Genomic DNA, 27,257 nt, shown 5'->3' on the forward strand with positions numbered 1-27,257 from the left:
CCATAGATTATTTCATCCAACAACAGATTACACATCTATTCCAAGCTCGCATAAATCTCTAAGATAAATCTCTAGCCAGGATAAATAAGAAAAAAAGATAAAACTAATCTTAATGATAAGCACTAATATCAGAAATGAAATAGAGGATATCTTACAGATACCATGGGCATTAAAAGGATAATAAAGGAATATTATGAACAACTGTATACCCACAGGTTTGATATTTTGGATGAAATAAATGAATTCCTTGACACAATTTGTCAAAAGTCATACAAAAAAGAAATGAACAATGTGAACGGCCTATATCTATTAGTGAAATTAGATCAGTAATTAAGAACCTTCCAACACAGAAAGCACAAGCTCCAGATAATCATGCTCATGAATTCTACCAAACATTTAAGGAAGAAATTACACCAGTTCTCTACAATCTGTTTTAAAAAATAAAAACAGAGGGAATACTTCCTAACTCATCCCATGAGGCCAACATTACCCTAATACCAAAATCTGACAGACATTACAAGAAAGACTACAGACCAATGCCTCTCATGAACAGAGATGCAGAAATCCTCTACAAAATATTAGCATGTCAAATTCAACAATGTATAAAAATAGTTATACACCATGACTAACTGTGATTTATCCCAGCTTTGCAAGGATGGTTCAACATTTGAAAATTAATTAATAAAATCTAGCATATCAAAAAACCTAAAGAAGAAAAATCACATGATCCTATCAATAGATGCAGAAAAAGCATTTGACAAATGCAACAGCTATTTATGACTTTTTAAAAAACTTTCAGCACTAGGAATAGAAAGGAATCTCCGCAACTTATAAAGAAGATCTACCAAAAAAACTACAGCAAACATCAAATTTAATGGTGAGAAGCTCAAAGCTTTCCCACTAAGATCAGGAATAAGACAAGAATGTCTCTTCCCTCCGCTGATTTTTGACACCATACTGGCAGTTCCACCTAATGCAATAAAACAAGAAAAGGAAATAGAAAATATACAGATTGGAATAGAAGAAATAAAACTGTCTTTATCCACAGATGACATGACCATATATATATATATAGAAAACCCAAATAACCAATGAAAAAACTCCTGGAAAAAAAGTCAATCACTTTCCTATATACCAGCAATGAACAGTGACATTTGAAATTAACAACACATTGCCATTTATATTAATACCCTAAAAATTAAATACTTAACTATAAATCTAACAAGATCTCTGTAAAAAACTACAAAAGTCTGATGAAAGATATCAAGGAAGAACTAGATAGTTCATGTTCCTAAGAAAACTATATTGTCAATATGTCAGTTATTCTCAACTTGAACTATAGATTCAAAGAACTACCAATCAAAATCCCAGAAAGTGATTTTGTGTATATTGACAAACCAATTCTAATGTTTATGTGCAGAGGCAAAAGATCCAGAATACCAACTCATTATTGAAGGAGAATAAAATTGAAGGACTGACACTACCTGACTTCAAGACTTACTATATTATTATGGTAATTGAGCCAGTGTAGCATTGATGAAAGAATAGATGAATAGATTAATGGAACATAATAGAGGGCCTAGACATAGACCCACACGAATATAGTTAACTGATCTTTGACAAAGGAGCAAAGGCAATACAATGGAGCAAAGAGTCTTTTCAAGAAATGGTGCTGGAACAACTGGACATCCACATGCAAAATAATAATCTAGACACAAATCTTATATCCTCTACAAAAAATATATAGTATATATACTATATAACTCATAGTTATATAGTAGTTCATAGGCCTAAATATAAAATGCAAAGCTATAAAACTCCTAGAATATAACACAAGAAAAAACTTAAATGACCTCCGGTACAGCATTGACTTTTTAGATATAACACCAAAGGCATAACCTATGAAAAAAGTAATTGATAAGCCTATGTCACGAATGGTATTGCCTAGGCTTTCTTCCAGGGTTTTAATGGTGTTAAGTCTTATGTTTAAATTTTTAATCCATCTGGAGTTAATTTTTGTATAAGGCATAAGGAAGGGGTCAAGTATAGGCAAGGATTTCATGACTAAAACACCAAAAGCAATGGCAACAAAAGCCAAAATAGACAAATGGAATATAATTAAAATTCAGAACTTCTGTACAGTGCAAGAAACAATCATTAGAGTGAACCAGCAACCGACAAAATGGGAAAAAATTTTTGCAAGCTACTCATCTGACGAAGGGCTAATATCCAGAATCTACAAAGAACTAAAATAAATATACAAGAAAAAAACAACCCTGTCAAAACATGGGTGAAAGATATGAACAGACACTTTTCAAAGTGCCCAACAAACATATGAAGAAATGCTCATCATCACTGGTTGTTAAAGAAATGCAAATGAAAACCACACTGAGATACCATCTCATGCCAGATAGAATGGTGATCATTAAAAAAATCAGGAGACAATAGATGCTGGAGAGCATGTGAAGAAAAGGGAACACTTTTACAGTGTTGGTGGGAGTGTAAATTAATTCAACCATTGTGGAAGACAGTGTGGCAATTCCTCAAGGATATAGAAACAGAAATACCATTTGGCCCAGCAATCTCATTACTGGTATATATATACATAGAGGATTATAAATAGATCTATTATAAAGACACATACACACATATGTTCATCGCAGCACTGTTTGCAATAGCAAAGACTCAGAACCAACACAAATGCCCATCAATGATAGACTGGATAAAGAAAATGTGGCACATATACACCATGGAATACTATTCAGCCATAAAAAAGGATGAGTTCATGTCCTTCGGAGGGACATGGATGAAACTGGAAACCATCATTTTCAGCAAACTGACACAAGAATAGAAAACCAAACACTGCATGTTCTCACTCATAAGTGGGTGTTGAACAATGAGAATACATGGATACAGGGAGGGGAACATTACACACTGGGGTCTGTTGGGGGTTGGGGGGCTAGGGGAGGAACAAGGCGTAGGGAGAATAGGAAGGGATAACATTAGGAGAAATACCTAATGTAGGTGACAGGAGAATGGAGGCAACAAATCACCATGTCATGTGTATATCTATGTAACAATCTGCATGATCTGCACATGTACCCCAGAACTTAAAGTAAAATAAAATAAAGGAAAAAAAGAAATAACTGATAAGCCGGGCTTCATTAAAATTTAAAACTTGTGCTCTACAAAAGATTATGTTAAGAGATTGAGTAGATAAGCCACAGACTGGGAGAAAATATTTGCAAAAAAAAGCCCACATCAAATAAAGAATTGTTATCCAAAATATACAAAGAACACTAAAAACTCAACAATAATAAAATGAATCCAATTTTAAAATGGGCAAAAGACCTGAGTAGACATCTCACCAAAGAAGATATAGTAAGTAGCATATGAAATATTTTCAATATTGTATGTCATTAGGGAACTGAAAATTAAAATGACGTACCACTAAACAGCTAAGAGAGTGGCTAAAATCCAGACTCTGACAACACCAAATGCTGGTGAGGATGTGGAACAACAGGAACTCTCAGTCATTGCTGAAGGGAATGTAAAATGGTACTGCCACTTTGGAAGACAGTTCATCAATTTCTTCAAAAACTAAACATACTTTTACCATACAATCCAGCAATCACACTCCAGGTATTTCAACCCAAAGGAGTTGAAAACTTATGTCCTCACAAAAACCTGCACATGGATGTTTACAGCAGCTTTATTCATAATTGCCAAAACTTGGAAGAAACCAAAATGTCTTTCAGTAGGTGAATGAATAAATAAACTGTGATACATCCAGACAAATGAATATTATTCAATACTAAAAAGAAATGAGCTATCAAGCCATGAAAAGACATGGAGGAAGTGTACGTTATATATAATATGTATACATATTATCAACATACGTATATTACTTAATATGTCTAATTATATTATATATATAACATGTATAATACATATATAATATGTATATTACATAATATATGTATATTGGTAATATGTATACATATCTATAATACGTGTATATTAAGAAGCCAATCTGAAAAGGCTAAATGCTGTACGATTCCAATAATATGACATTCAGAAGAAGACAAAAACCATGGAGACAGTACAAACATCAGTGGGTGCCATGAATTAGATGGGAGGAAGAGATGAATAGGCAGAGGATTTTTAGGTCACAGAAGCCATTCTGCATGATACTACGGTGGTGGATACATATCATTACACATTTATCAAAACATAGAGAACACCAAGAATGAATTCTAATGTAACCTTGGATTTGGGGGTGATGATGTGTGAATGCTGGTTCATCTGTTATAGCAAATGTTATCACTGTGGTGGGGGATGTCATTAGTAGGAGAGATTGTACATGGATGGGGATAGGATATATAGGAACTCTCTATACTTTCCACTCAACTTTGCTGTGAATCTAAAACTTCCCTAAAAAATAAAGTTTACTAATTTTTTTTAAAGAGACTTCTCAAGTTCACATCTTGTAAGTTCAGGTTCAGGAGTTCTTGGCTGGGGCTTGGAAACCTGTCTTCTCCATAAATCCAAATGTTTCTGATGTATATCAGGTTGAGAATCACTGGGTAGATCCCGACCTCTGATCTTTTAAGACGTAATTGTACTGTTCAATTTTTTTCAGATCTTTACCGTCTGCTAGAGATAATCTTATAAATTCATCTATACTAATGTTAATGGAAGATAATACTTAGATATTAAAAATTTACATTTATAGAGGGGTCTTTTTCTACCTAAGTGCTTAAACTAACAAGAACCCTATATTATAGGCTGGGTGCTTCTAAACAACTTAGCTATGGAGTCAACCAAAATGAAGATTTTGTCTTAAAACTCTGTTCCATCCATGCCTTCCGGTGGAGCAAAGAAACAAGATATATCATTCAGTTTTCCTTCAAGAGAACAAGCGACACTGTTAGTCAGGCCCTGCAAGCATATATTAACAAAAATCATAATTTGAGAAAAGAAAATGAATGATGGCATAATAAGCCATCATGGTTTCTTCCATAACGAAGGTAGACTAGTCTCATTCTTTGGCGCTTTAAATCAGCCGACCGAGGATCATGGAGTTCCTAAAACAAGCCCCTTCTTTCTATGCAACCCAGAACGATGTAGTTCTGTATTTTTAAAAGCAGCAAAAAGGATGTAAATGTTCTCCCTTGAAGCCCAGATGTTTCCTATCTTTCTAAGCTGCAATTATTTCAACACATTATTTTAGCTACACTTACATCAGATCAGAGCCACCTGTTACATCCTCTGCACACTTATGAGAGATTTTATGTTGTTTCTATTTATGGTTTATTTAGGAAAGTCAGAATGCAATTGAGAGGATGCTTTTAAATTCATCTTGAGGTCCAAGGATGTGTATATAGCAGATTAACAGATAATCAAGGCACTGTGTTGTGTAGTATAAACATAATCAACCCTAATTTTGTGATTCATTATTACATAAATTTGGATGTAACTCAAGAATAAAAAACTCATCATCTGAAATTCAGCTACATGCCTGAAAAACATTGTTAGACTTTAAGGAAATTATTAATCTACTACTAAACCAAGTATTACAAAAAAGTTTTATTATAATGTATTTTATCATAGGACAAGTCTTTATTACCAAGATATAATTCACATATTTAAATATTATCTCACTTTTTCTTGTCTGAAATTAAATATGTCATTCTAATATCAATAAAGTATGTGAATATATATATCCTTTCTAATAATAAGCATTTGCAAAAACATCCTAAGTAATAACCAATCAGTAATAAATGTTAATTGAGCACCTACTGTAGCCCAGGAACTATTCTGTGTGCTGGGATATAGAAGAGAACAAAATATATAAAGTCCCTGTTCTAGGAAAATGTTGGAATAAATTTATAGTTGACATTGACAAAAATCCCAACATTGCAGTGTTAATAATATCACAATATTCACAAGTAAGATTTTTGAGCTTTAAAGTAAATATTGCATATTTTGCATCATTCCAGCACTTTAGAGATTAGCAGCAGGTGATGGTATTATCATAAGACCATTATTAGGTAGAAGAAAGATGGGGAGAATAAAAGTAAAAAGTACATCTCCTTATTCTTACTCATCTAATCCTGTGATTACTTAGGCATAACTAAATTAAGAAAGACTGAGAAACTCAACTGTAAAGTCTAACATTAGATACAAGTGCTTGAAATGCAAGGATATTTACCCAGATTAGTGTTTCTTCCATGACCAACATACATTAGTCTTATCCACTGATTGTGGCTGGGGAAACCACTTTTTGCCTTTTCCTTCATTCTCTATGGAGATGTGTGGCAAAATTAGGAAATATCCATTCTTATTTATGCACCTATCTGAATCCCAACAACAACTCCTGCTTCCCATCCAATTTTAACCTTGAATAAATATAGTTTTAAAATTTACCAAGACCAGAAAGATCACTGTAGAATGATGACAACTTTTTTCCATCTTAAATACAACTTCAAAGTGGCAGACTGGAAAATCTCTGCAGGCAAATGTGATGTCACTGAAGAAATCACACAGTTACCCGCAGAGATTCTACAGTCTGACACCTTCAAGCATCGAACCATTTCATCAACCAAGCTTTCTTTTATATGCAGTGCTTTGACCTGGAATAAATCTAGCATGACCAAAAAACCAAGCTATAGTCTACTTAATGAACTTTGATTTCTTCTAAACCAAAGGAACTACGTGCCTCATGGTGGTTGAATCCCACTAAATTAAATTTGTAAAATAAGAAGGTTGTTTGTAACATGGCTTAAAGCAGTTGTTGTCAAAGTTTGAGTTCCAGACTAGCATCAGCAGCATCACCTAGGAACCTGTTAGGAATGCAAATTCTTGCACTCCACTAGAGGCCTTCTGAATCAGAAACTCAGCATGGGTGCTGCAATCTGTGTTTCAACAAGATTTCCAGGTAATTCTGATTCATGCTCAAGTTTGAGAACCACTGGCTTAAAGAAAACAAAAGGTTATAAATGGAATAGTAAAATAATCAGACAAAGCAATATGTATTCACAAAAATATTATCTAGAACACATTTCTAAAGAGTTCTTAATCAGTATAAGCATTAATAATAATGGAAAGAAACATTTTCATTTAACTCTTACTTTGCCAATAGAATTGCTGAGATCTGCTTAATTCCTTAGAAATAAGGAGTTAAGAAATCTTACTTAAGAGGAGAAAACGTTTTCATGTTTGGGAGGATTAAAAGGATACTGACATCATTCAAGTCATGAGCCATAATTCTTATTAGATTTTATTGCTACATTCTTCACACAGCTTTGGAAAGTTATTCCTAAGAGCACAAAATATGCACTTAGACTGCACACAGAGAAAGGAAAATGCTCTCACAATGAAATTATTTTAGCCTGGCCCAATAATATTTGAAAGACTCAAGACTTGTTCTCTCTGAAACATATCCTGTCAAAATAAGAGATGTTTGTTTAAATGTATATTTTTCAACATCCTTTATAATTTGCCCTCTTAATAGTTAAATTTGTCTGTAAGCAATACAATTTCTGTATCCTAAAAAAATTATTTTCCTTTCTCCTCTGATATTATAAAAATTTCATGACTAAAGCGTAAAAGAAAAAACAAAAAGTATTTTAAAATATTGTTGAAACCGGTCTCTAATGACAATGAATAAAAGTCATAATTGGATTTTTACATATTCAGAATATAGTATCTGAAACATTGGTATGCCTGTTAATCAATAACTTCTGGTAGCATGTTAAAAATTCATCTTCAGTTTCATTCTTAGTAAATTCATTTGTATTATTTCTGGACCGCACACCAATTTCCCGTGATGTGATGGAAAAAAATGTAACATTCAAAAATTGAATTAGATCACACACAAAATGTCAACTCACACAGATGATAATAACAAGATTTGGCTTGTTCACTGAAAAGTGAGAGTCCAACTATGTCCAGAGTCTGTAAAGGCAGTGCTGGAGATGAGCAAGATGTTTTAGACACTTCACCACTTCAGGTGACCTGAAAGAAGTACATTTCCTTAGATGAGGATAAGAAGGCTTTTCAAATACTAGGTTTCTTGGCTTTCATTGGAATTAAATAAACTCAATATTGATGCAATTGCTAATCAGAAACTCCAACTGACAGTCTAAAATTCCTTTGACAGTAGCAAAAGAAAATAACTATTAACCATATATGCAATTTTATACACAAAATATTTCAAAACATGAGGTTTCATTAAAGGAAACAATAAAAACATTTCTAGGAATTTAGCATCCTCCCAGGCAGTAGGGGTATTTTTACTATTTGACAGCAACAACTAATAGTCACTCTTGCATGAAACACTCTGTACACATTGTTTAGTTTTTTCACAAACCCAGTGAAGAAGGCATTATTGGCAGTCCTATTTAATGGTCCTTTTTTTGTCCTAACAAAGAAACTAAAGTTCAAGAAGACATAAATTGAAAGGAAATAAATTATCTAAATGTGCATAATTCTGCATCTGAGACAAAATAGCACAGAGGAACAAGCACGGAACTGTAAGTCAGAAAACAGGTTTTCTTTTGTTTTTGTTTTTTCAAACTTTTATTTTGAGAAAAAGTGTAGACTTACAAAAATAATAATACAGACGTTCTATGTACCTTCACTCAATTTCCCCCAGTGGAACATCTTATATAACTATAGTAAAATATCTAAACCAGGATATTGACATTTGTACAACACAGAGATCTTATTCAGATTTCATCAGCTACAAGCACTCATGTGTGTACGTGTGTATAGTTCTACACAACTTGCCACATGTATATTTGTGTGACAACTGCTATAATCAAGACACCACTTGGATGTCTTGTGGGAGGACTATTTTGCCTCCTCATCAGCCCCTCCTAAGGACACTGGCCTTGTATCTTTGTTCATTTTCCTTACTGGGTGCAGCCATGCCTCTTCCCAATAGCCTTGATAATACTAAAGACACAACCCTTAATTAGGACAAGAAAACAGCTTCTCTTGAAGGGCTGTGCTAGAGTCCACATGGTCTTTACTCCTCTGATGTGGTAACAGGGTTTCCTCTCTCTTCTTTCCAAGGATGTCAGGCTTTTCAATAAATGTGTAAATAAAATACACCAGTGCCCAAGGGCCCATGCAGAAATAAAGCTTGGCTACAATGTGCCACCTCTCAAGGACCTGAAATTCCTATCTGGACACGATCTTGACAGATATTTCAGAAGCTCCACCATTCACAGAAATTAAATCTTCGGATATGGAAAGGAAAATACTGAACATTTATTCCAGCTCTGTTGTGTATTGAACACTGACTGTATACTAGGCATTTGATGTACATGGTCCCATTTAGTCCCCATAACAACCCTACATGAAGTCAGACTATTAATGGTCTCATTTTGCAGATGAAAAAAAGCTGAAACTCCTAGAAGCTTAATAAGGGCCTTGAACCAGGTCTGTTTGACTCCAAAGCCCATAATTTTAACCACTCGCTGACTTCAAGACCCAAACATTAAGTAGCCCCAGGACATATAGTTGGTTAGTGGTAAACCTGAAACTACAGTCCAGTTTACTTTGTACCACATGACACTTATCCCTAAAGAATTAACTTGAACAGTCTACGTTCTAATAAAAGTGCCTGAAAGGGTTACTCAATTTTTCATATAAGCCAAAGCTACTAAATTATAACCCACTGGCTAAAGTAGACGCCAAGGAAGAAAGATTTATATAAATTCTACATCTATTTATACTTTAACTTCAATGGGTAAATGCTAAATTCTGTTGCTGAGAACACAAAAACAACATAAAATACACATAGTCCTATGAAATACACGCTTCATCTCTCCCTAATTGTTACTGCCAACCTAAAAATCAAGGCAGAACAAGTAATTAATATATTTTTAGCACAGCAGGGATCATTTGGGGAGTTCCTAAGACCGAGCCAGACTTTGCATTCACATACAAGTAAATATTACCATATTCATTATTCATCAAATTTACATATCATGTCAACTCTGTCTCCTGTAAAGATTCAACTAAAGACTCCATTAAGGATATTACAGTCTGTAAAAGTTAGATAATCCTCCTATTGAGCAAATGGCTTTTATTTTTTTCTTATCACCCATAATGGAGAACCTTCTTCAGCTCACAAATGACTGTCCACCTAAGTACAAGTCCTCACATAATGGAATCTAATCTAATAAAAGGTGTGGTTAATTGCTATATAAGTTGTAATATTGACACCTTGAAGCAAAGGGAGTGGTTTTAACTCAGAATTTGTTTTCCTCTGTGATACTTCTGTTCATCATCTTGCCTCTTTTGAGACAGGGTCTTGCTGTTGACCAACCTGGAGTGCAGTGATTGATCATAGTTCACTACAGCCTAAATTCCTGAGCTCAAGCAATCCTCCTGTCTCCCAAGTAGCTGGGACTACAGGCATGTACCACCACACCCAGCTAATTTGTTAAATTTTGTGTAGAGATAGGGTCTTGCTACATTGCCCAGGCTTGTCTACAACCCCTGGCCTCAAGTGATCCCCCCATCTTGGCCTCCTGAAAGTGCTAGGATTACAGGTGTGAGTGAGTTACACCCAGCTTTGCCTCTTATTTTCTTTCCTTCTTTCTATCTCTGCAAAACCCAGAGCCTGTATTTGGTTGTGGAGAAGGATAGAGGTGAAGGGCAAATAATTTCAATTGGTGAAATTATACACACTAATATACAAAGAACATTTTCTCTCCTGAGGCTCCAAGCAAGAACTGCAGAGAACGAAAAGCCATATATCTTTGCATAGATTTTTGCTTTTGAAGGCCAAAGAGCATCATGTATTATATTTAAAAAGGTAACTTATCACCATTGTCATTATCAATAAATATTTGCTAAGCACACAATGTGCTTGGGACAGTGCCAAAAGATGTAATTTCTTGAAGGCTTTAAGCAACAGAGTCCTTTTAAAACAAAAATAATGAAAAAACACGGATTCCTCCTTAAACCTCAATTTTTCAGTACCCTGTTGGATTTGGAAGGTGTATAAAATTGCCCTGATTTCAGGTTTTAATTATAATTTATGCATATTTTAACATATTACTTTTATAGAACTTTATGGATTTCAAGTGTTTTCTCCAACTCATTTTTTGAATAAGCCCCTTTTCTTACTTTATGCATAAAATATTGTAACTGGCCACATTGTACTTTAAATGTCTCTATTAGAAAGACACAAATTTATTTAAGAAACTAAGCATGTAAAAACTCTGAGTAGTAAATATTTATAAAAATGGTAATGTTCTCTTTCTTGATGTGGGTGGTAGTTACATGGGTGTGTTTATTTTGTGATAATTCATTGAATTACACACTTAATGATTTGAGCATTTTTCTCTAAGTATATTTACCTCAATGTAGTAACTTAAGAATAAGTATTTATAAAGAGTCCTGACGTTCCCTCCCCAAACACATGCAAGCCCACAATCAGAATAGTTCAGTATGCATTGTCCCTGCCCTAGGTACTTGCATTCTCCAATCTCCATCCTAAAAGACTGTTTTTAGGACCTCAGGCCTTTGGCATCAGGTATTATCCCCTTAGCCTTTTCCCCCATGGCTTTCTTCCCTAAACTGAACCCCTGTCTTCTCTAACTGGTCCTGAACTTCCCTTACTATCTCCAAAGCAGTAGAGAAAATGTTTCATTCATCTTTTTCCTCACAGTACTATCTCTGTCTAGCCACCCCTGCTGTCATCCCATAAAGATCCAGGTGTCCTTCCAGGTGCTTCCTAGGTGACTTTCTTAGGCTCCTCTTCAAAAGGAGATCTATAAAATTAGAGAATGACTCTGCCTCCTGGTATCAGTCTCTTTCACTCTCCTTTTCTCACTATATTGCTGGAACTCATATTTCTGAAAAATGAGTTCCATGTTGTTTTGTAACTCCATGGAAAGGTATGGCTGTTGGTTGTTCTCCCATTTTCAGTCTGATTTCTGTAAGAGCCTTCCTGATAGGGTCACTGTCAACATAAATGAAATAATCCACATAAAATGCTTAGTACAAGGCTAAGCATGGTCATCCTTATTTAAATAGCAGCTTTTGGCATTGTTAGTACTGTATGGTTCCATGTCAGGCATTGTTAGGCATTTTACATAAATATTTTTATTTAACCTTCTAGCAAGCCTATGAGATAGATAGTGGGATTTTTTTCCTCCTGTTTTTAAGTGAGAAAACAGGTTTTGTAGGGGTTATGCCTTTTTTCTGGGTCACTAGCCAGTTAAATTGATAATGGGGATGCATTTGCTTCTAGAATAAACACCTTCTTGTAGGATGTGAATCCTCCCAGACTGTGGCATGGCACTCAACTCCTCAGTAAGAAGCCACTGAGTTCCAGTCAGGCACTGTGAGAATTACAGAAGAAATCTCAAACTTGGCCCCTGCCTCCAAGAAGCTGACAATGGGTAAGTCAACCCTTTGGCAATCTTCCCCAACATTCTGTCATGGGGACTTACCAGCTTATAGGCTGCAAGTATCGAATCATCTTCCCTGCTTTCATGTTTGCTGCCTTTAGCATCACCTCCATCTTCCCAAACCAAGTATCCTCTTAGAAAACTCTGACAAACTTAGACCAACATTTCTTCTCTATTGGAAGAATCTTCAGAGATCTGAATTCTAAACACCATCTGCTAAATATTTCCAGGATAAACTTTTCTCCTTCTTTTACTGTGGATATACTCTACCAAAGAAGGTAGGTCCAAGCTGATTCAGCCATTACAACTTCAATCCTATGGAGCAGATCAGTGGCTCATGCCCCTGAAGTTTATTATTATCATGTATCTCGTCTCCAGAAAAAGCACCTCCAAATTTTCCTTTTTTATGAAAGAGAAGGTGGTATAAGTTTAGTTTTAAGGGTTGCAACCCAATTACATATAGGCAACCCCCAATGACTATTCTAATAGAAACTACTTTATTTCTCTCCAATTACTTATATCATTATCATTATCCAACCTACTAATAATGGCTTTCTCTGAGGAGATTATTTATCCACTTGGGTCACAGGGATAGGGAATGCACCATATCTCTTGGTGGAGCTGACTTTTTTTTAAGGCTTTGCAGAAGCTTGAACTAGAGAAGGATAACGCCTTTAAATGGGAACCATTCTTTGTATCAGTAACACTGATGTTCTGTTGTTAATTGTGACTACCTTTTCAAGAATGCCTCCACCATTCAGAATGTGAAAAACATGCCAGTGAGAAGCTCAGCTCAATGGCAGTTCCGGCTTTGGCTTTGGACTTGACACCCACTTATGCACACTATGACTCAAATTCCCATCTTGTAATGCCTTATCTCTAGACACCATTCTCCATGAATCCCTTTCCCTATTCGTAATCACTTCTAATCCTCATGTTCCTCTGTCTGACCTTCTCTTCCCACAAAAATCCAGAAAGTATGCACTTAATAAACAAACAAATCCATTGACAAAGATAGATGTATTCAGGGCAGCTTTACCAAAATTCAAACTGGTATTTAACACAATTCCAGCCAAAATGCTCATTTGTAACTTCAGCCAACTATTTTATTGAAATCAATTTGAAGCCAAACATTTTCCAAATGCCTACAAGGCTACAAAAATAATAAATAATGTTTGGCTGTTTTTCAAACCTTGGAAGATACAGAGTCCCAGCCCCAGAAATAACAAGACAAGGTAAAAGGAAGCAGATTTGAAAAGGGTTACTGCTTGGATAGTGACTCTCAACCTGAAATCAAAGAGCAGAAGTTCATTTAGGGAACCTTTGGGTAGTCATTATAACTGCTAGGAAATTAGGAACAGAAGAGAATAACATTGAGTGGATTCTTATGGGTCCTCTCATCCACCAATATTTTTTCAGTTGATTTATATAGATTTCCTACCTTTGTTTTGAGTTAATTTCCAAAAAGTAGGACGTAAAAGATACTCACATATAATAAAATTAATGCGACTTCAGCACCAGTATGAGTTTGAGTATCCAAGGACCTGAGATGTTTCAGAATTTAAGCCTGAAGTGTGAGGGAGAACATGTCTCAGATGATGGAGAGAAAAAAGAAAAAAGAGAAAACTGAATGGCAAATACAGCTTGTATCAACTCTAGATACCACAGGGTTCTGACGATTCAAAAACGTCATGACAACTCAGAAGCCCTTCAACTTAGAGATACAGACACCTCTGGACCTACACACTAATACACCCTAGTACATGGATAATAAATCAGTAACTCAAGCAAGATACAGAAATGAATATGAAAAAATTCTAGGAAGAAGGAAAATAACAAAAAAGACACAAGCATAAAAAGTGATTAGGATTTAGATAACTTTTGTGAACTCTAGAGGTTGAGGATTTGTAAAACTAACAGAAAAAGTAATTGAGTTAATCAAATGACATAGGAACAAAATTAAAACAAAATAAAATTAGCATTTATCAAGAATCTATGTATCAGATTCTGTACTCGTTAGACATTTTCACAAATACCGCATTTATTTCTTAACAATCTCATGCACAAGTATTACCAACACAGAAACTGAGGCTACAAGAAATAAAACAATTTGCCTTAAAACCACACCTAATAAGTAGTAGAACCAGCAGTTATATTCAGGTCCACCTCACTCCAAAGCTCATGTGCTTCCCAATGCCCCACACACCATTCCACAGCCAAGCTACCTGCAGGAAATGTAGCCCTCCACATTTTCAGAAGATATCCAAATAATTACAGCTTTGAATAAATAACACTAGTCATCAGGGAAATAGGAAAATTGCCACCATCTGAACAGACCAAATGACCAAACAGTAATTTGTTATTCTCAAATACAAATCTATAGAGAGTCGCCAATAGAACTAAGATCACAAATGCATACATTACAGTGCACCCAAAAGATGCCTATAGAGACATCTTACCATGGATATGATAATATCCTCAGAATACTTATAAAGAACTTACAGTGTTAGAAACAGCTTACTCCTTGATACTTTGCTACTATATTTCAGTTTATCTGGCCTGTGGACTACCTATCCACATTAATATAGCTTTGTTGCCAACTCAACTTTGTCTCAGTTTCTTCCTTTTTCTTTTTTAAATGCCCGTCACAGCAAAACAGCAAGGTAGGTAAGGCAGAAAAGGATGTGTCTTTGCTTTTGTTCAGAGCCTACCTGCCTATGCAGTTGGGGGCATGACAACTAAAGATTAATACAAAGCTGTCTCATCTTCCTCATCAACATATGATGTTTCCATTTATGATCCTTTCTTAACGTTTTCTAGCAGAGGGAAGAACTACATCTTTACTCATGTCACTTCTCTATAGTAACTTTTCAATATTAAACTTTCTAGAGAGAAAGGAAAATTAAATCTAGATTAAGAGAAAAGAAAAAAACCAAACATGTTGCTCTGAAAAGCCCTTGTTTTTTGATTAGGATAAAATCTGCTTATTTTTAATCCTGAGCAATTTGACTCCAGAAAATAAACTTGGAACAATATTTAAAAAGTTAAATTCCAATTATCAGACCTTCTTATTTTACAAAAGTAGACTTGTACTTAGGAGTTCATATGAAGCACAAGATTATATTCAATTGTTCTTTCTCAATTGTTTTGTAATTTTATATTTACCTGATTTTTAAAATGAAAAGCCACTTTTTTAACTCAGTAAATTATCACTCTCTTAATTGTGTTAAGTCTCAATTATTTAAGGACATGTTATGAGCTGAAATCCATAATTCTTTGCTTCAACAAACATTTGATTTAGTTCGCCAAAATGTTATTGAGTACTTATTAAACATCAGATGCTAAGCTGAGAATAGTATAGTTGAGGATATAAAGATGAATAAGCATGGTGCCAACACTGAGAAGTCTGCAGTCGGTGAAGGAGAAAGCATGAAATGAGAAAACACCATTGTGTATTATAGGTGCCAAAAAAGGGAGACTGGAGAGAGAAGGCAGTGTGTGATAGTTTTCTTAGATTCAATGTGTGACTGTCACATATGGGGTGTGTGTGTGTGTGTGTGTGTGTGTGTGTGTGTGTGTGAGAGAGAGAGAGAGAGAGAGAGAGAGAGAGAGAGAGAATGAAAATGAGAGATAGGAGGGAGAGAGAAAGAAGATATGATTCCAAGTATGGGCAAATACAGTTCATTGGACTCTCAGAACTTGTCAGAGATGGAGTCTACAATGAACGTAGGGGAAGAAATGGCTTAATATGAAATGAAGCTGAAGAGAAAGGCAGTGGAAATCTCCACCAAAGTGCAAGTCCCAGCCACCAAAACCAGACCCATTGGATCAAAATCTGGAGGTAGGTCCTAGGGATCTACATTTGTAACAAGTTCTCCGTGTGCTTCTTATGCTCACTCAAGTTGAGATGGCATCCACAGCAGATGGTGGGGAACCTCTGAAGGCGTTTCCTCTTTCCTCCATTTTTAATCATTATTCCTATCATTGATTAGCCCCACCCAGCGGACTGAGGGGCTTAGATGATGGCTCAGTCTCACTTAGCCATGACAAAGTGACACAGGCAAAAGGGGAGCACATGAGTACCCCCAACTATGACACATCTACCCATTTGGTGAGTATATGGTCATTACTTTTTTAATGTAATTGCTGGTTTGCTTGTCTGAGGACAAATTTTGAAGTGTTTGGCTTTGAATGTTTCCTCTATAAAGCTTGTTTAAAAAATTGTTTTTGAGTGATTGGTTTTACATACACCTGTACTCCTACTTGACTGTTTCTTACTGTATATGGATTAAATAGAATAAATCCTTTCTAAATGCAAAGATTATACTTTTATGACATTACATGCAATATAGCATATGCCAATAACCTGTGAAAATGAGTTTCAATTCGGCAAGAGGAGTAGCTTAGTAATGTCTCATCAAGAAAAATGCAGAGGGGTACATCAGGGCTTCTGCTGGTGTACTCAGTGAATGAAGATGTGCTTCCACCTAAGGCAGCCACGTGCCTCTGCTCATATGCTTTCTCTTGCAGGTCTAACATGGATGGCTGTGAGTTGGCTTAATCTCAGCTGGCAACTGTGAGATGTTCATACAATCCCTCACAGTGGTCTCTGGGATTATGCTAAACAGAGCAATTTCCTTGCCCTCATGAATCAAAAGACATGCATGGCAACCAAAACTAAAACATCAAATTTCTATTTCATGACCAGGGTGAGGGAAAATGTTGCAGTGGTTACTGTTTCATTTCTCAACCTCTTTTAATCTTACTAAAGTCTTTTTCTAAAGTGCTATTGTACTGGAAAGGAAACTAGCCTTGGGAATTAATTTGCCTTTATTGGATTCACTTGCTACTTACTGCGCTCCTTCAGCGCTACTTTTTTTTTTTTTAATTGCAGCCAGGAAAGTTTGGGTGTTAGAAACTGAACCCAAAATGTTTTCTCTCTGAAAGCTCCTCTCACTCACTTTGTGGGTGCTAATCCATCAAATTCCAAACAGTCTAAAAGAGGACAATCTCCTGCCAGGCCCTCCTCAAACTTCAACTCCCCAGATTTTCACATTGAATCACCCTTCTTCATTCCTTCTGTAAATGCTTCACAGTCATCTGCCCTAAATAATATTGAAATTTAGAATCAACTATGGCTCAGGCAGAGGTTGCCATGAGACTTTTGAGCTGTACCCAACTCAAATTCTCAGCGATCCCTGGAAACAGAAAATCCTTTACCACAAAAAGAAGAACAAATGTGATTCTTCAGGTTAAAAAATCATTTATCTTCCTCATACACTCAGTAACACAAAACAAATCAGATGAACCAAATTTATAATTAAATGTGAGATTAACTTCAACAACAAAAATTTTTTAAATGCTATTTCCAAGGTCTTGACTGGCAAATATCTCCTTAGGTATCCTCAGAAAAAGAAGTCTGTATATCTCAGTTTGATTAAATTACATTTCTGTATCACGGCAGATTAGTATGACTTATTAGATTTCCTTGCCAGAAATTGATGTTGAGTAGTAGGAGGTAAGTTTGAGAACTAGTTATTCACATACTAACAGCACAAATACTGAACCATAAGCCAGGAAATAACTTACCTCTGGTAAGGAGAGTGCTTCGTATTAATCTTCAGAACTCATTAAGAGCTCTTTTAAACTGCTCAAACTTTCTAAATGTTGTCTGTATCCTCCTGCTCGTTGAAATAACCATTTTCTCAAACATTAAAAAATTCTCAATTCCAATTTTTGGTGACCATTTTTCAAAAAGGGAAGAAGATAAATGTAATTAAACAGAGTAGGAAATATTTTTTAGATAGTTGAGTGCATACAACGTGTCAGGAACCGAAACGTGCTTGTTGCCTTCCTTGTGCACACACTCAGTGCACTCTGGCAGACTCCAGATGTTCCCAGTGCTCTCTGTCCACAGAGGCACAGGGAGCTTTTGAAAATGTCAATAGCAAGGGCTGTGCTGCAGATGAATTAAATCAGAATGCCTGGGATGGGGTCTGGGCATCACTGTTTAAGAGGTACCCAGAGGGTTGTAATGTGCAGCCAAAGGTGAGAACCACTGTATTTGAGCTCAACAGGGAAGCTGTGGCTGGAGTGTAGTGAGAAAAACTGGGAGGAGAGGATTGGAGGGTATAGCTGGGTAGACTATGGTAAGAATTTAGGGTTTCAATGAGAGGAACTCCAGAAGCAATTGGGGAGTTTTAGTTAGAGAAGTGGCATGACTTATTTACCGGAAACAGTAGTTCAATAGACTTTTCTTAGAATCTAACCATGTATAAACTTTAAAGAAAAAGAGTTTTTGTGGGCTGCAAATAACGTTCTTGTCATTTAACTTTAAGAACATAAGACCACAGGATAGATAGATTCCAACCAAGAGGAAAGCTAGTATAAAAGAACAAAAAGGAAACTAGCTCAGGAATCCGGAGCCCCAACTTCTTTAAGCAACAGCTTGAGTCACTGTTTCAAGAAAAAAAAAGAAAATCATATCCTTTCAACACATAGACACTGACTTATCTTTTAAAGCTTAATAATTTAGTAATTAGCATCAAAATAAATGAAGGATTTGGCATCTCTGTCTATGACACATTCAAAAGATCATTTGTTAGATTGGGTTTATGCCAGTCTTCAGTAAAAATAGAATACAACAGGATTCCCAGCCTTTTAGTAAAGAGGCTCTGTCTTGCTCATGACTCAAGACCTCCTTAAGGCTCCCAGGAACTAAGTCCTCAGCATTCCTAGCTCATCATCCCATTCGCCAACACCTACCATGTGGCATTTATTATCCCTTTTCCACCTATGCCCTGAAGACTATGAAAGTCAAGGCAGAAGCAGCCTCTCAATCAGAGGAAACAAGCAGAACCTATTGCCAGTCTGCAGGACTAGACTTTAGATGTCTGCTGAATCTGTGATTCTGAGCTTTTGTTGAAAACCCGAATTCTATTTCTGCCTGGTAAAGAGGGCCCAGGCTCAAAATGTTTGTCTTCTGTAGAAATCCAGGTTAGAATTTTCTGTGGCCCTCCCCCAAGCTGTACCACTGAATGATGAACAGTTATTGAATTTCCAGAAAGTCCCACTTTTGCCCTCCTTTGGCAACCTGCCTTCAGCCCAACCAAAATAATCGCAAAACAAAACAAACAAAAATGGCTTGTGTTTTTAATGATCATTGCAAGATTCACCATGAAACTCCAAAAGATTAGTCTCTATAACCTTCTTATCCAAGCCAGAGCTATCTATCTATCATTAAGGTAGAGTGGGACAGAAAGACTTAATTCTGTATCAGCTGAGCCCCACAGAATCAGTAACCCTGCAAGGTACCCAATTTGGGCTTGTCACCTGGCATGGACATACCAGATGGACCTCTCTGGAAAAACTCTAGAAAAACCCTGGAAAGGGTGATCCTCTGCTTTTCAGTTCTATTATAGACACCTCAATTACTGGGAAATACTCTTCAGCCTATACAGTGCTCTAAAGATTGCTCAAAACTGTGACCTAGCTTTTAGGATTCTGTTTTATAGTGGCCAGTCTCAGTTGTATTGCTCGCTATCACTATGCATTGTCCATAGGCATGTTAGTTATATTTCCAAACTCAGATAATGGTTAGTTGGCCAGAGAAAGGCAGAGTTTCTGTTCTGTGATTTCTCTGTGGTGAAAGAAAATGAAAACAGGAAGTTACAAATGTACTTCTTAAAGACCTATAATAATACAGTGACATTCAACAAGTGACCTTCTTGAACTATGGTAATTCCTAGGATTTGAACATCTATACCTGTTCAGTTCTGGCCTTTTTCCTTCTAGATCATCATATTCACTTACCAAGGTCCTGTTTAAGATCACCTGTTTCCAATAACCCAATAGTCTGTGACTAGAGTAGGGCATTGGTTTTGAAGTTATGGTCCCTGGATGATATCGCCAGAGTTAAAAATGCCAATTCTTGGGCCCCATCCCAGATTTACTAAATCAGAGACTCTAAGTATGGCTCTCAGCAGTCTATATTTTACAAGCCTCTGGAACATTGCTCAACTTTGAGAACCACTGGCCTAGAGGACCTTTTCACCCATCTTGATGAATCTCTCCTTCTCCATCTGATTCCCTGCAGTAGTTTGTAATGGAAGATGACATTTTAATATCCAGTCATCCCAGCCAACTGTATCCCAGTCCTTGAGGCTTTTAAAGCTTGCAGTCTTATTGTGGGCACTCCAGATACCCAGAAGAAGCCTGTAATTATGACAAGGCTCCTGCTCTTTTATTTTTAATTAGTGACATTACCTGAGGAAGATCACGTAGAGCATATTTGCAACAATCAAATCTTAAGAAAGCCTACTCTTCACCTGCTTTTACTTTCTTATCACAGTTCATCCTAGCACACAAATGAGATAATACCAACCGGTTTCCCCACCACCACAAGAGTTGTTAACCCAAGTCCCTAATCTGTCAAATCTTGCATCAAAACCCAGAAACTCTATCTACAGAGAGACAATACTAGCTATAGGGGAACATTATGATGAACTGGCTTCTGAGGTCCTCCTTCTGGGGTTCCTTCTCTAGCAAGGAGTCTTTAGGGTTTTTAAGACCGCTCTGTTTACAAGTCCTTTGGCTTCATTGGAATACCCTTTAGAAAAGACATACAGATTTTAGGGAAATGTCTGGTAAACAGTTGAGACACTATATTTGATCATAGATAAGACCTCTAGAGAGAGAAACAATAAGCTATAAATTATGCCCCTAAGATACTTTAATGTACTCCAAATTTTCACTATCTGTAAAATGAAACTATGATTAACTTAACTCTCAAGCCTTTTTGGAATCCAGATAAATGAGACAGAAAGCCAAAAATGGATTCTTCAGTGTTCATTCTATGATCTTCATCTCTCAGCTCTACCTCTATTCTACTTCTGAATCCCATATTCAATTATTTCCTACTCCTTACATCCAAAATAGCCCATCTAAACCAGAAGTCCCACTGAACAGAATGATGGATTTGCCAAGTAACATTAGAGTCATTCATTCATTCTATATTTGGAGGCATTCTAGAGGATCAACTAGAGTTTTCTAATGAGATAGTCTCCAAAAGACGACCTGGATAATCATCAATAAGGTAGAAAAGCAGTAACACTCTCAGAGTTATAGGTTTGGCCACCACATTCTTCAAGGTGTTACATGCCTCCCATATGTACTAATTCTAATTCTAACTTTATCATTTCAGTGAACTAGAATTCTAATGTGGTTAAAATAATATAATAAACAAGAAAACTTTCAGAAGTAATGAATATGTTTATTACCTTGATTGTGGTGCTAAAATCAGTGTATGCATATGTCCAAACTTACTAAATTATATATACATGAAGATTCTGTATACCAATTATACCTCAATAAAGCTGGCAGGGAGGAAAACATAATAAATTCATCTTGAAAATAAAATGCAGTTTATCCTAATCAATTAATCTAAAATTAAATGATTCATCAGAATTTTCTCATTCAAACCCAGTTTAGGGCTTTAATATTTTTTAATTATCATTTAAAAACAGGAGTGAGTGGCTTAAGAAAAGCTATTTTTAGGCCAGGCACAGTGGCTTGTGCCTGTAATCCCAGCACTTTGGGAAGCCAACGAGGGTGGATCACTTGAGGTCAGGAGTTCGAGACCAGCCTGGCTAACATAGTGAAACTCCATCTCTACTAAAAATACAAAAATTAGCTGGGCATGGTGGCCAGCTCTTGTAATCCTAGCTACTCGGAAAGCTGAGGCAGGAGACTCACCTGAACCCGGGAGGCAGAGGTTGCAATGAGCCGAGATTGTGCCACTGCACTCCAGTCTGGGCAACACAGCAAGACTCTGTCTCAAAGAAAAGCTGTTTTTAAAAAACTATTTACAAATGCCTATCCACACTAGCACAATGGTTTGCCATGAAATAAATGTTTATGCTAAGTTAGTCTTAAACACATTATATTGTAATATATCTCTCTTGGTAAATTGGGAACATTATTTGTTAGTATTACTGAATTGCTTTATTTTATGACATTAAAAAGAGTTTTTTAATTGCAAATTTCATGTGAAGGAACAAAAGAGAATAATGTTGCTGCATTTGGAAATAGATGATACTTAATACGATTATTACATAGTTTTTGATGTCGCAGATACTGCATCAGGAACTGATTGGATAAGAATCAGTCACCATCAGTTCCTAATGCATTGCCTTCAGCATCTAAACAAGCATCAGTAAATACCTCAAGTTAGATTTCCTGTGATGTGTTCATGGTCATCCAATAAAATATGCAGTCTTAATTTAACCCTGAAGAGAAATGTTTCTACAGGAAGGTGATCCCAACATGCTAAAACACCTATCATTTACTACCATTCTTGGGGACTTATCACTGAAACCAGAAGTGTAAATCTAGTTGCATGTTTATGCCTTTGATACATTTGTACTTTCCTTGCTAAATATATTACTAAGTAAAACAACCTAAAAGGTTTGGATCATTTTCACATTCTGGGAGAAAAATGAATAGATACTTTTGTTGGTTTACCTTTACTATTTTTTTTAACTTAAGTGTTTATAGAGATTAAATAAGTATTGCTGTTGGAATTAAGGAATTAAATTTCCCACTTATAGCACTAAAGTACATGTTACTATAAGACAAAGTGTGGCAAAGTAATTATTATTAAAAATCCCACAGCAACTGGGCATGGTGGCTTACTCCTGTAATCCTAGGACTTTGGAAGGCCAAGGTAGGAGGATTGCTTGAGCCCAGAAGTTTGAGACCAGACCGGCCTGGGCAACATAGCAAGACCCCATCTCTAAAAACATAATAAAAACCAGGAATGGTGGTACACACCTACAGTCCCAACTACTTGGGAGGATGAGGTGGGAGGATTGCTTGAGCCCAGGAGTTAGATGTGTTGGTGAGCTATGATCATGCCATTGTACTCCAGCCTGGGCAACAGAGTGAGAACCTGTCTCTAAAGAACTAATAATAACGACATGTTAAATTCTACCTTCAATAAGTCTAAATTAACTTGTATTTCCAGAATTTTCTGGTTGGAAGTCAAGGTGGCTTGACTAGTAAGCTCATTATACTTCACTCACCAATTCATTTATCAAAAATTTATTGAAAACTTCTTATGTGCTAGGTACTATTCTAAGCACTTGAGATAAAACATTGAGCAAAACAAAACAGACACAGTGGCTCACGCCTGTAATTCCAGCACTTTTGGAAGGTGGAGGCAGGTGGATCACCTGAGGTCGGGATTTTTAGACCAGCCCAGCCAACATGGTGAAACCTCATCTCTACTAAAAATATAAAAATTAGTGGGTATGGTGGTGAACACCTGTAATCCCAACTATTTGGGACACTGAGGCATGAGAATTGCTTGAACACAGGAGGCAGAGGTTGCAATGAGCCAAGATCATGCCACTATACTCCAACCTGGGCAACAGAATGAGACTCTGTCTCAGAAAACAAAACAAAACAAAAAACAGAAAAACCAACATCACTATCCTAAGGAACTTTATACACTAACAAAGGGAGTACACAACTAAAAACCTAATTTATATTATTCTTCATAAAATCAAGAGTTACACTCCAGCCTGGGCAACAGAGTGAGACTCTGTCTCAAAAACAAACAAACAAACAAAATCACTATCTTAAAGAACTTTACGGCCGGGGGCGGTGGCTCAAGACTGTAATCCCAGCACTTTGGGAGGCCGAGGCGGGTGGATCACAAGGTCAAGAGATCGAGACCATCCTGGTCAACATGGTGAAACCCCGTCTCTACTAAAAATACAAAAAATTAGCTGGGCATGGTGGTGTGTGCCTGTAATCCCAGCTACTCAGGAGGCTGAGGCAGGAGAATTGCCTGAACCCAGGAGGCAGAGGTTGCAGTGAGCCAAGATCGTGCCATTGCACCCCAGCCTGGGTAACAAGAGTGAAACTCCATCTCAAAGAAAAAAGAAAGAAAGAAAGAACTTTACACACTAATAAAAGGAGTAAACAACTAAAAACTTAATTTATATTATTCTTCATGCAGTCAGGAGTTTTCAGAGGAGCAACAGTCTTGAAATAAATATGCTTTGACATAGATTGAACATTATTTGATACAAGTAATTATATAACTTTTGTGGATACCTACTGTATAGTATTATTTACCTATGTAACAGGAGGGATCTCTAAAAGAAAATGGTATTTATTCAGAAATAAAGCACTGCAATGGAAATACATGTGCCATTGTAAACTATGTGCATGTTCAGGGAGGCAAAAAAAAACAACAACAACAAAGATTTGTAAAGGAAAATTGAGGAGGATTAGATAATTGTTTTAAGATACATATCCCTGGCTACAAAGATCAATAACAACGGTGGCACTAGTCCAAAGTTGGACAGGCACTTATTCGGCAAACGTCTTTAAAGAATTATTTTTTTGTGCAAGTTTCCGATTTTTGCAAAGTCTTTCATGATAGTCTTCGTTATTAGGCATTTATGAATGAGAACCTTCTCTTCATATTTTTTCCCAGCTCTATTTGTCAGGGTATTTTCTTAGCATGAGTTGCTCTATTTTTATTCAGACAACTTTTACATTTCTCCCTTTTTGATCAAAATCTTTCTCCAAAAACATCACTGATCAATTATCCTATATTTAGATATTGATATCCCTCAGTGCCTGGCCTGGCTGGATCTGGCCCAGGTTGCTGGGCTGGTCTCATGTAGGAGGGTGTGAGTGGCAGCTGGGAATCAGTGTTAAAGCCCTTTAAAGCCACAGTTGAGCGACAAAGAAGGTTTGAAGGGAGAGGCTCTCAGGCCAAGTCTACCTGGAGTCCATTATTAAGTTCAATTTTGTCTGTTCTGTAGTCTTTGGCTATCAATTCAAAGTGCTGGGACAGCATTATTCTGTTAGGAGTTCTATTTCTGAAAAAAATTTAATGAGCAACAGATACAATATTAAAGAAAGGGAAATTCAAAGTAAGATTACTAGTAGTAAGATAGTCCCAGTCTGCATGTAGCTCAAAGCCATGAAGTGTATGCTTACAGGCAACCAATTGAATAAATCAAATGATCATTATCCTGCGAAAAGAAAAAGGTAGACATTAAGAGGGGTAAGAGTCTCATCATAATACGAAATCATGTTCTGACATCTTCAGAAAAGCTCTCTACAGTGTAAAAACTTCAACTTCTTGTCCTGGTTTTCTGTTAAAATATCTCTGGTTGAGGAATTGGAGAGTATGGTGAAATTTTTCTGCGACCCTTACATCAGGCAAGAGACTTGTTTCTTAAAATTCTTCTAATTTCAGCTTATGAAGCTTTGGGAACGGAAGTTCAGTTTAAAAAAAAAAAAATTGAATTGGAGGGATCTGGAAAAATTCATGACCTAGTCTAGTCTATAGGTTGATAACAAGGACTTGAAATAATACACAGAGCTTCAATCTAATAACAGGTATATTATAAGTTTTCTTTAGAAACATAACTTTTTCTTTCTAAATTGGTCACTTGGGAATCTCAGATTTAAAAACATCCTGAGGTTAGAAAGTCAAGTCATAGCAGATTTTAGATTTTGTCTATAGTATTAAGGTTCCTGGACCTGTCAGGAAGTGAAATTTTTAGGCTCTTCACTTTAATGCTGAAAACCCTTGAAGCCAGGAATTCTATGTGCATTTTCAAATATGATATTCCAGTCAAAGCCTTGGTAATATAACAATGTTTCTGGCTTTAAAGTGAAAGTAGATTTTTATTGGTTTAATTTATTTGGAAATTTTCACCCAGACATGTAATTTCTGTCTATTAATTCCACAGAATATAACTTTAAAATATCAAATTACACAAAAATTTATTTATAAACATTATTTCTTTTACATTACCTAATTTATTTATTTTTAACAATTTTATGAAAATTGAGATATTATAAAAAGCTCTAGTCATCATTTCAAGTTATTTTCCTGTTAACCATTTTTAGCCTGTGAGTATCAGGTGCCCACCTAAATAAGAATCTTAAAGTTAAATATATGGGTATTTTGCTGATAACTACAGCTGTTTCTATTAAGCCAACAATATTAAATTAGTCTTATCAAGGAATTACACAAACAAAGATGATTCTGTTTTAGGCTGGGTTTATTCTTGTAAACTTTGTGTCAAACTTTGACACATTAAAACATCTAGCACAGACAAATATAAAACTGTCTGACCAGTAGACCTCGGGAAAAACATATACTGACAATTTTGAAGATATTTTTATTTTTATTTTACCCATTATTTTAAAACCAGCTTATTTAAAGATTTGCTGCCAGGCGCATTGGCTCACGCCTGTAATCCCAGCCTTTGGGAAGCCAAGGCGGGTAGATCACAAGGTCTGGAGTTCAAGACCAGCCTGGTCAACCTGGTGAAACCCCATCCCTACTAAAAGTACAAAAATTAGCCAGGTGTGGTGGTGAGCACCTGTAGTCCCAGCTGCTCGGGAGGCTGAGGTGGAAGAATCACTTGAATCTGGGAGGCAGATGTTGCACTAAGCAGAGATCAAGCCACTGCATTCCAGCCTGGGCGACAGAGAGAGATTTAGTAGAAAAAAAAAAAAAAAAAACATTTGCTTAAGTCACATGAACTAAAAGGCATTTGGGTTAATTACCATATATTTTATATGAGTGCTCCATTTATCTAAGCCAATCTGAATAAAATTTCCTAAGGGATTTCTGGCTGACTATACTAGATTTTAAAATATAGATACAATATATAACATGGTTCATACACATATGCATAAACACACCTAAACACATATATACACAAAGATCTTATAGCTTCATTTCAGAATTTTAGTCACAAGACAGTAAAACATATAAAGTCA

This window comes from Callithrix jacchus, chromosome 14 (genome assembly GCF_049354715.1).
Source record: "Callithrix jacchus isolate 240 chromosome 14, calJac240_pri, whole genome shotgun sequence".
NCBI lineage: Eukaryota > Metazoa > Chordata > Mammalia > Primates > Cebidae > Callithrix > Callithrix jacchus.